Here is an 8,291-nt window from a genome sequence, read left to right on the forward strand (position 1 = left end):
ATCAGAACTTTGTGTTAATTTGTTCATAGACCAAGTTGAATTTGCATTAGTGCCCTTGACAAAATAAGTATTGGCTTTTTAGATTTTTTAATTACTACGAGACTGGTGTATTGACATGGTTCTCAGAGCAATCTTAGAGAACAAGGAACTGCTTATGAGTCTAGTAATCTTGCAGTAGGCTATTCATTCTTTGGTATTTGGTTTGACATTTATTTTTCTTTTTCAGTCATATTGATTTAAATATCATTAGCCCAAAAATGTACTAAAGGGTAATTGCATTGACTGTTTTGGCTCCCCTCAGCTATTACTTTGCAATTCATCTTTTATGGCAAAGCTTCCCTCGTGAACGAGCCAAGAGGGCTGAGTTTGAATCACAGTCACACTTTTCGCAGCAAGTGTGGAGTGTACTTTAAATGTAACAAAAGCAAAGCACAAGATCAGGGAAAACATTTGCTAAGTGGCAAATGGCTATTTGGATCTATTCAAGACAGTGCATGTTATGAGAGGTGTGAATGGCACTATTCAACTGTATCGTATTAAAAAGGAAAATGAGTGAAAATTAATTCCCATGAAACTGTATATTTCCATTGAAAAACTCCCTGGTTGATTATATTTTGAATCTTATAATTAACCCTTGTTAATGGTACAATTAACCCATTAACCTTCCACCATTTCTTAATTGTACAATTGTACAATGGATGTTTAGTGGAAGCTGGTGGGTCTATCCCTAAACTAAAGAACTACATTTCTTAATTGTACCATTATACAATTAATTAGTTGTATAATTAACAGGGGTTAATTGTAAGATTCAGTTGGCCAGGTGCAATGCCTCATGTCTGTAATCCCAGCAATTTGGGAGGCCAAGTCAGGTGGATTGCTTGACCCAGGAGTTCGAGACCAGTGTGGACAACATAATAAGACTGGTCTCTATGAAACATTTTTTTTTTTTTTTTTTTGAGACGGAGTCTCACTCTGTTGCCCGGGCTAGAGTGCAGTGGCTGGATCTCAGCTCACTGCAGGCTCCGCCTCCCAGGTTTATGCCATTCTCCTGCTTCAGCCTCCCGAGTAGCTGGGACTACAGGCGCCCACCACCTCGCCTGGCTAGTTTTTTGTATTTTTTAGTAGAGACGGGGTTTCACCATGTTAGCCAGGATGGTCTCGATCTCCTGACCTCGTGATGCGCCTGTCTCGGCCTCCCAAAGTGCTGGGATTACAGGCTTGAGCCACTGCGCCTGGCCTTTTTTTTTTTTTTTTTTAAAGAAAGCCTGGCATGGTGGTAAGCGCCTGTCGTCCCAGCTACTCAGGAGGCTTAGGTGGGAGGATCCCTTGGAATTCGCCTGGTGGCAGAGCAAGACCCTGCCTCAGAGAGAGAGAGAAATTTTAAGATTCAGATAGCCCAAAGGTTTCTAAGAGCCCCCAGAGAAGAAAGAGAATCTTTTGGGATGCAGGACTTACTGTTTCCAATTGTGATATCTTTTATCCCATAAGGTCAGAGCTCAGAAAAAAGGAAAAGAGTAAGAAAGCCTCTGTCACCTCAGAATTTAAACATTTTTGTTTGACTGTCTTTTTAAGTCTATTTTTTTTTTCTGATTGAAATTCCAAAGCTGGGGGAGATTGGGTTGTAGGGAAGGAGTCTCCCAAGGTCATCTTATCCTTGTTAAACATCTGTCATGATGTTACTGGATGTTTAGTGGAACCTGGTGGGTCTAAACCTAAACTAAAGCAGTTTTTCCCACAGCCCTTCTGCTGGATTCATGTTGGGAACCACTTTTTGTAAGTAACCAGCCAGTGCCCTGTCTTTGGGGCAAAAGAAGAGTCAGCTACAATGTGACAAAAAGAAACAATGAAGAATTAAAAAACTCATATTCCTGTAGGGCTCCCGTTTTGTGAGGAGTTTGTATATTTTCACTGTCCTCCCCGCTTCCCCTCTCAATCTCCCTCCTCTCCAGCCTCTAAAATGCCTGACCTTTCCATAGGTTACTCTTTTCTTATCCAAGTCTTCAAACCTGAATTGGCAACACCAACCATTCTTAAGAAATGGTGGAAAATTCTTCCAAGAATCCTCATTCATTCCAACTAAAGGAAGAAAGTATGTTTTTTCTTTTAAAAACTAGAGGCAGAGGGAGGGGCTTAAAGCAGCAAATAAAAGAGGTTTCAGAAGACGAAACAAAGTTAGTGCAACTACTAAAAAGGGATTGGAAATTATTGAATTCTACAAACTTACTGTTAGATTTAAAAAAAAAAAACAAAAACTACAAAACTGAAGAAAACCCCGGATCAAAATGTAAGGTGAAGCCCCATGTGATGCGGGTTCACCAAAACCTACTCCACTGCCCTTCCACAGTGAGAGAAGTGTGGCTGATGTGTGGCCCAGGAACGCACCACATGTCCAGGACCCCATGGAGTGAACGGTGGTCACGTGACCACATTCTGGCCAATGGATGAGAAGTGTGCTATTTGTAGACAAGTCTGTAATGCTTTGCAAGCATGCCACTCATATTCTTCCCTTTTTTTTTCCTGCTGGCTGGCTATCTGGGCATGGCACCTAGACAGACAAGAAAAATGATTTAGAGAATAGAGAATAAACAAGCTGGAAGCAGCCTGGGTCCCTGAGTCACTGCATGGACAAAGCCTCCTGCTGATCAGGCGCACCCCCCAGGACTGTTAGGTAAGAAAGGAATCAACTTCTATCTTACCTGAGTCATTGCATTTTTGGGGTCTCCTCATTACAATAGTTTGTTGTGATGCTAACTGATAATTTAGGTGTTGGTCTTTAACAATTAAATCACAAAGCATATGAACAATGGACTTTTTGTCAACGACCTTATGATTGTTCTATTGGCAGAGAATCCATGGCAGTGTGACTGTCCCCTTACGTGAGCCCTATGCAGGCAGGAACCATGCCTCCCCCTTCTGTGTGCAAGGCCAAAAATCACTGCCAGGTAATGCTCCATAGTGATGGTGGTGAAGACGGCTAGCATGAATCTCTGTGAAGCAGGTCTGCACTTCTTTGTCTCCCCTGTTCATTTTCAAAACTGGTTGAATTCAGCAGGAGGGAAATCTGGCATTAAGCTCCACTATTCTCTGTGCTGGGGTGCCACAGAAAACCAACACTGGGCACAAGCATACCCTTGCTCTTCCTTTCTCCAGGACACAACAGCCTCTTTTAATTGGCACCTCAGCAGTGGCAACTTCTTTCACCAAACCAGTCTCTATACTAATGTCCTGTTATTATGGAGGTCTCATCTACCTTTGATGGAGGGCTTTCCATTGTCCCTCTTGGGCTCCACTCCCTCCTCGATGCTAGAGTTTCTCCCAGTGCTGCTGCAGAAAGCCCTGAGCATCCAGCTACCCATCTATTCAGCTATCCACTACTTCCATCGCCTGACCACAGCCCCATCTCTCGCCAAGCAAATAACAGCTTCAAGGTACCTTCTGGTTACCTTTTGAGATGGGTCCATTCTTCTTGTAATTTTTGCAGAAAATTGTAGAGGAGAGAGCTAACTACAGGAAATGCTCCAGGTTTCAAATAATAGACATATAAATTATCTATTCAAATCTATCAGTTGACACCTGCTACTGAAGATGGCACTGGCAGAGAAAGGGATCTATCTTATCTTTGGTGGTATATTGGAGCAAAACCACAGAAATAACTCACATGTCCAGAAATTAGCAGCCTGGCAACCTGACTCATCTTGAATACAGGTAAATATCAGGAAGTAACAAAAAGGGTCTCCAAGTGGGTAGCGTACAGGAGGAGAGTGGAAAACAAAGATGATTCACATTCTGGGCACTCACGGCCACATATTTTACCCAGAGGAGAGTTCATAAGACCGTATATTTAAGCCTTTGTTTTTTAAAAATAACAATTAGAATAACAACTTCATCTGGATTCCCAATCCACAGAGAGTCGGAAACAGAAGCTGAGATGAAAAATGAAACTCCATTGGCTGAAAGTGATGTTGCAGACCAAAAAAAAAAAGAAAGAAAGAAAGAAGAAAAGAAAACAGAAAAGAAAAGAAGGAAAGAAAAAAAGATATTAAAACAGATACAACTAAAAAATCTATAAGGCTCACAGAGCATTGAGTGAACAACTCACTGTCTGACTAGCCTCAGTCACCCTGAGGATACATCTGTATCATAACATGGTTTTACAAGTGATGCACCCAGTAGGTTTTTGAGCTTTGGTGTTTAAAAACAATGAACTTTCATCAGTCTGTAATTTTTAATATATAATTGAAGTACTCACTATTCAGAAATGCCTTTAAATAAGCTATCATGCTGGTGCGGTGGCTCATGCCTGTAATCCCAGCACTTTGGGAGGCCGAGGCAGGTGGATCACTGAGCTCAGGAGTTCAAGGCCAGCCTGGGAAACATGGTGAAACCCCATCTCTATGAAAATACAAAAATTAGCTAAGTGTGGTGGCATGTACCTGTAGTCCAGTTACTTGGGAGGCTGAGGTGGGAAGATAGCCTGAGCCCAGGAGGCGGAGGTTGCAATGACCTGTGATTGTACCTCTGCACTCCAGGCTGGATGACAGAGCGAGACCTGTCTCAAAATAAATAAATAAATAAATAAGCTATCGTTACCCCATTATAGAGAGGAAAACCTCTGGATTAATAGCTTTGTGCTGTGCGTACTCGTTGTGTAAATTAAGACTCCCCATTTCCTAATGTACACTCATGCCAAGAGGCCAGCACTAGGAAAACGTCAGTATTCCTTGTGGTCGTAACATGGCAACCGAAGCAATCCATAGTCTGGAGGTGACCAGGACACTTGGAAGATGGAGAAACATTTTTCTTGAGGGTAGCTGAAGGCTATCAGCCAAAGGCAGAGGCTGAGGCATGAGTCAGAGCATGCCGTGTGGCTTCTGCATCTGCAGAGCTGGGAGTCTCATCTGCAAAGTTAGTAAAGGAGGCAAAGCTCTCACCTAATATGCTCTTCCACTTTTTCTGTACTTATCTAAAACCTTCCTCTTCTTTTAAGGTTGAGATCAAGCCGTATCTTACAGTGCCATTTGTGACTACATTGGTCCTTCCTGGTCTTCCCCCCCTTAAGTCTGCTCATATAATTATCTAAATTACTCATTTGGTACTTGTCATAACTGTTTTATTTTGTTGTGTATGTATTGTTAAAACAAATAAGAAGGAAGCCATTAGCTGGAGGTTGTCTTGGTAACCAGAGCTCTTCTATAAGCAAACTAGAACTTGAAAACATTTCTTGGAATTGACTTTAAAACAAAATGAGCCTCAGCCAATTGCAAGCAGCCAACTAGCCAGTTGGTTGTGTAACTAGGGACCTCACATCAGACCATACTCAAATAAGGCAAACACTTACCTATAGCCAATCAGGTAATTTTGCCTCCGTGTTCAGTCTATAAAAGCTTGCTGCTCATGCTGCTAGAGTGAAGCTCCCTGAATCTCTTTAAGTTCTGATCACTGCCCAATTTATGAATCGTTTGCTCAAATAAAATCTGTTAAATTTGTCTACAGTTTTTCTTTAACAATTTGGTGTCATAAGTGAGATCTGAAGGAACCCTTGGGCAACTCTCAGGAGCCCTGAGTGATGAAGAAAAGGTGCACACCAGGCTCACTGTGTCCATTGCTCTTTCACTACAACTGAAGGTCATGGGTGAGTTCCTTCTCAGCTTCCAACTCTGCAAGGTTACATTTTTAGCTCTCTCTATAACTCTATTTGAATAATTAGCCAGATAGGATTCAGAATCAGACTGGATCTGATAATTAACTTTATTGAATCCAGTTAGGAGCCTTGGGTAGGTGGCTTCTGAAGATGGGTTCTTTTAAGATTCCAGGAGTCTGGGACTTCATTTTGTGAGACACTAGCTACATTTATATACAAAACTTATGGTTCAAAAACCTGTATATTTTTGGAAAAATAGATTAACCTTACTAAAGACAACATAATTACAGTATTAAAAACAGGGAAGTTTAAACTGACAAGGCACACTAGAAGAAAAAAACAGATTCCAAAATGCCTCAAAAACAATGGGATGTATTTTTAATTGACATGCTGAGGCTTCTAAAAAACTAAATGAATCAAAGACTGCCTTTCCAAAAGACTTTCCAAAAGGCATATGAGAACTCTCAAGTCTTTTTTTCACAAATATTCATTGAAAACTTTAGCCATCTAGATCAATAATGTTGTTCCAGTGGCCAGAAATACAGCTCAAATCCAGATATTTTTAATAAACGAATGAGGTTTATATTAATGTACCTGGCACATGACTCGCACAATTAAAATTTAACAATGAAAGCCTCAGCCAATCACAAACAGCCAACCAGGTTATTGGAGATATAGTTAGGGACCTCCCATAGGACCATATCCAAATAAGGCAAATGACTCATTATACAATACTCAAGTACAGCTATATTGACTATATAGCTAGACAGCAATAGTCAATCAAGTAATTTCTCTCCTTGCTTCTGTATTCAGCCTATAAACCTCACTGCTAACACGGCTGGGTAGCACTCTCTGAAGCTCTTTTGGTTTTGAGTGCTGCCAGTTCATGAATTGTTCTCTGCTCAAGTAAACTCTCAAATTAAATTTAATTTGAGACCAGACATAGTGGCTTATGCCTATAATACCAGCACTTTGGGAGGCCACAGCAGGAGGATTGTTTGAGCCCAGGAAGTAGAGGATGCATTGAACTATGATCATACCACTACATTCTAGCCTGGGCAACAGAGCAAGACCCCATCTCTTAAAAAAATAAAAAATAAATTAAATAAATGTAATTGGTCTGAAGTAATTTTGTAATGGTATATATGTATGCATGTATATATGTATTTTAATTTTTGTTATAGTATAATTTATATATTTCAAATAGATGAAAATGAGTATCATTTACAGTGTCTTAAGATAAATTGCCTTTGAATGAGAGCTTTCTTCTCTATAGTTTGAGGTCTATAAGACATAGCTAGAAAACTTACTACTGTGGAGAATAAAGACTGATGAAATCGAATGGGGGAAGGGGAAGACCTATATTTTTTTCTTTTTAATTTCTGTAATATTGTCCTTCAGGTGGCTGGGAGAGTTTCATATTTTCTTTAGATATCGTTAGGCACCAAAGCTCTTACAGAACAATTCTAATGCAATATGAATTCTGCCATTTTGCTAGCACTGATACATGGCTCTTGGGCCCACTATTCTATTAGCACTATTACATTCATATTGATTTTGTTACAAATCTTACAAACTGGGGGTGTTTCTGGGGATTTAGGTTCACATTCCATTTTAAGGTTGTATATTTGGTTTTTATAAATTGTACTTGGAGGTCCAGTGATTATCCTTGTCCATCTTGTATTATATCTTCATTATCTTCTAGACCCCAAGCTAACTGTGCCATCACTTCTTCCTTTCTGGTCTTCTTTGAGTTCTTGCAGCAGTCAGAGATTTCAAGGCACTTTTATTCCTGAGCCTGCAGTGGCTGCCATCTTGCATCAGTGTTCATGGAGATGGTATTTAAAACCATGAGAGTGGGTAAGGTCATCAATGGGTTGAGTGTTCAAGAGATGAAAAGAGATACAAGGACTCCTACTTCCTCTTTCCCCAACTTTTTTAGGGGGAAAAAAGTCATAGGCTGGTGGCAAAACTGATTCTTCAAGAATTTGATGCTGTTTTAAGATAAGCACGTGTGAGTCCACACTTTGGAGTATGCAGAAATGAGAAATGAGAAGACAATCCAGCAGCTAAACGACAAAAGCCATGGAGAGAAACAAATGCAGCAAATCCTCCAGTTACTGCAGCTCACCCAGCCGTGCTGCTCGACTGCCTGTGGTTGTGGTTGAGCTTTATATTTTGTTTGTTTTGTGGCATTCTCATTTTGGAAGGAAGAGAAAAATAACTAGAAAAGAAAGTTTCATCAGTATTTTAGGACAAAAAGTAACTTCTAGGTTCTGTCCTTCCACTTTTGACAGTCTTTATTCCGGTCCTAAGAGCTGATGAGTAGAGTTGACCTAAAAAGCTATAAGGTCTTGGCTAAGCAAACAAAGGTTCAGTTTCATTCACTGAGCTATGCTTTAGAAGGTAGAGGTAGTAGGTAGGTAGATAGGTAGATGATAGATAGATAGATAGACAGATAGATACAGATATACAGAGTTGTACATATATAAAAAATATTAAGTAAATACATAAATAAGAAGGATGACATTAACAGGCATTTTCTAGTGAATTAAGAGTTAGCCAGGAAATCTAACCATGACACCTTTAACCACCTCTCCCCAGAATCCCAGTTGACCTGGTATTTACTAGACACTATTGTTGAACCCAT

The 8,291-nt window shown here is 40.2% G+C and overlaps 1 pseudogene; it reads right to left on the reverse strand.

Moving 5' to 3' along the window:
- Positions 1 to 7,016: 7,016 nt before the first annotated feature.
- LOC144330934 (ubiquitin-conjugating enzyme E2 variant 1-like) lies at positions 7,017 to 7,455 on the reverse strand (annotated as a pseudogene).
- Positions 7,456 to 8,291: the final 836 nt, after the last annotated feature.

The sequence above is a fragment of the Macaca mulatta genome, chromosome 8 (genome assembly GCF_049350105.2).
Source record: "Macaca mulatta isolate MMU2019108-1 chromosome 8, T2T-MMU8v2.0, whole genome shotgun sequence".
Taxonomy (NCBI): Eukaryota; Metazoa; Chordata; class Mammalia; order Primates; family Cercopithecidae; genus Macaca; species Macaca mulatta.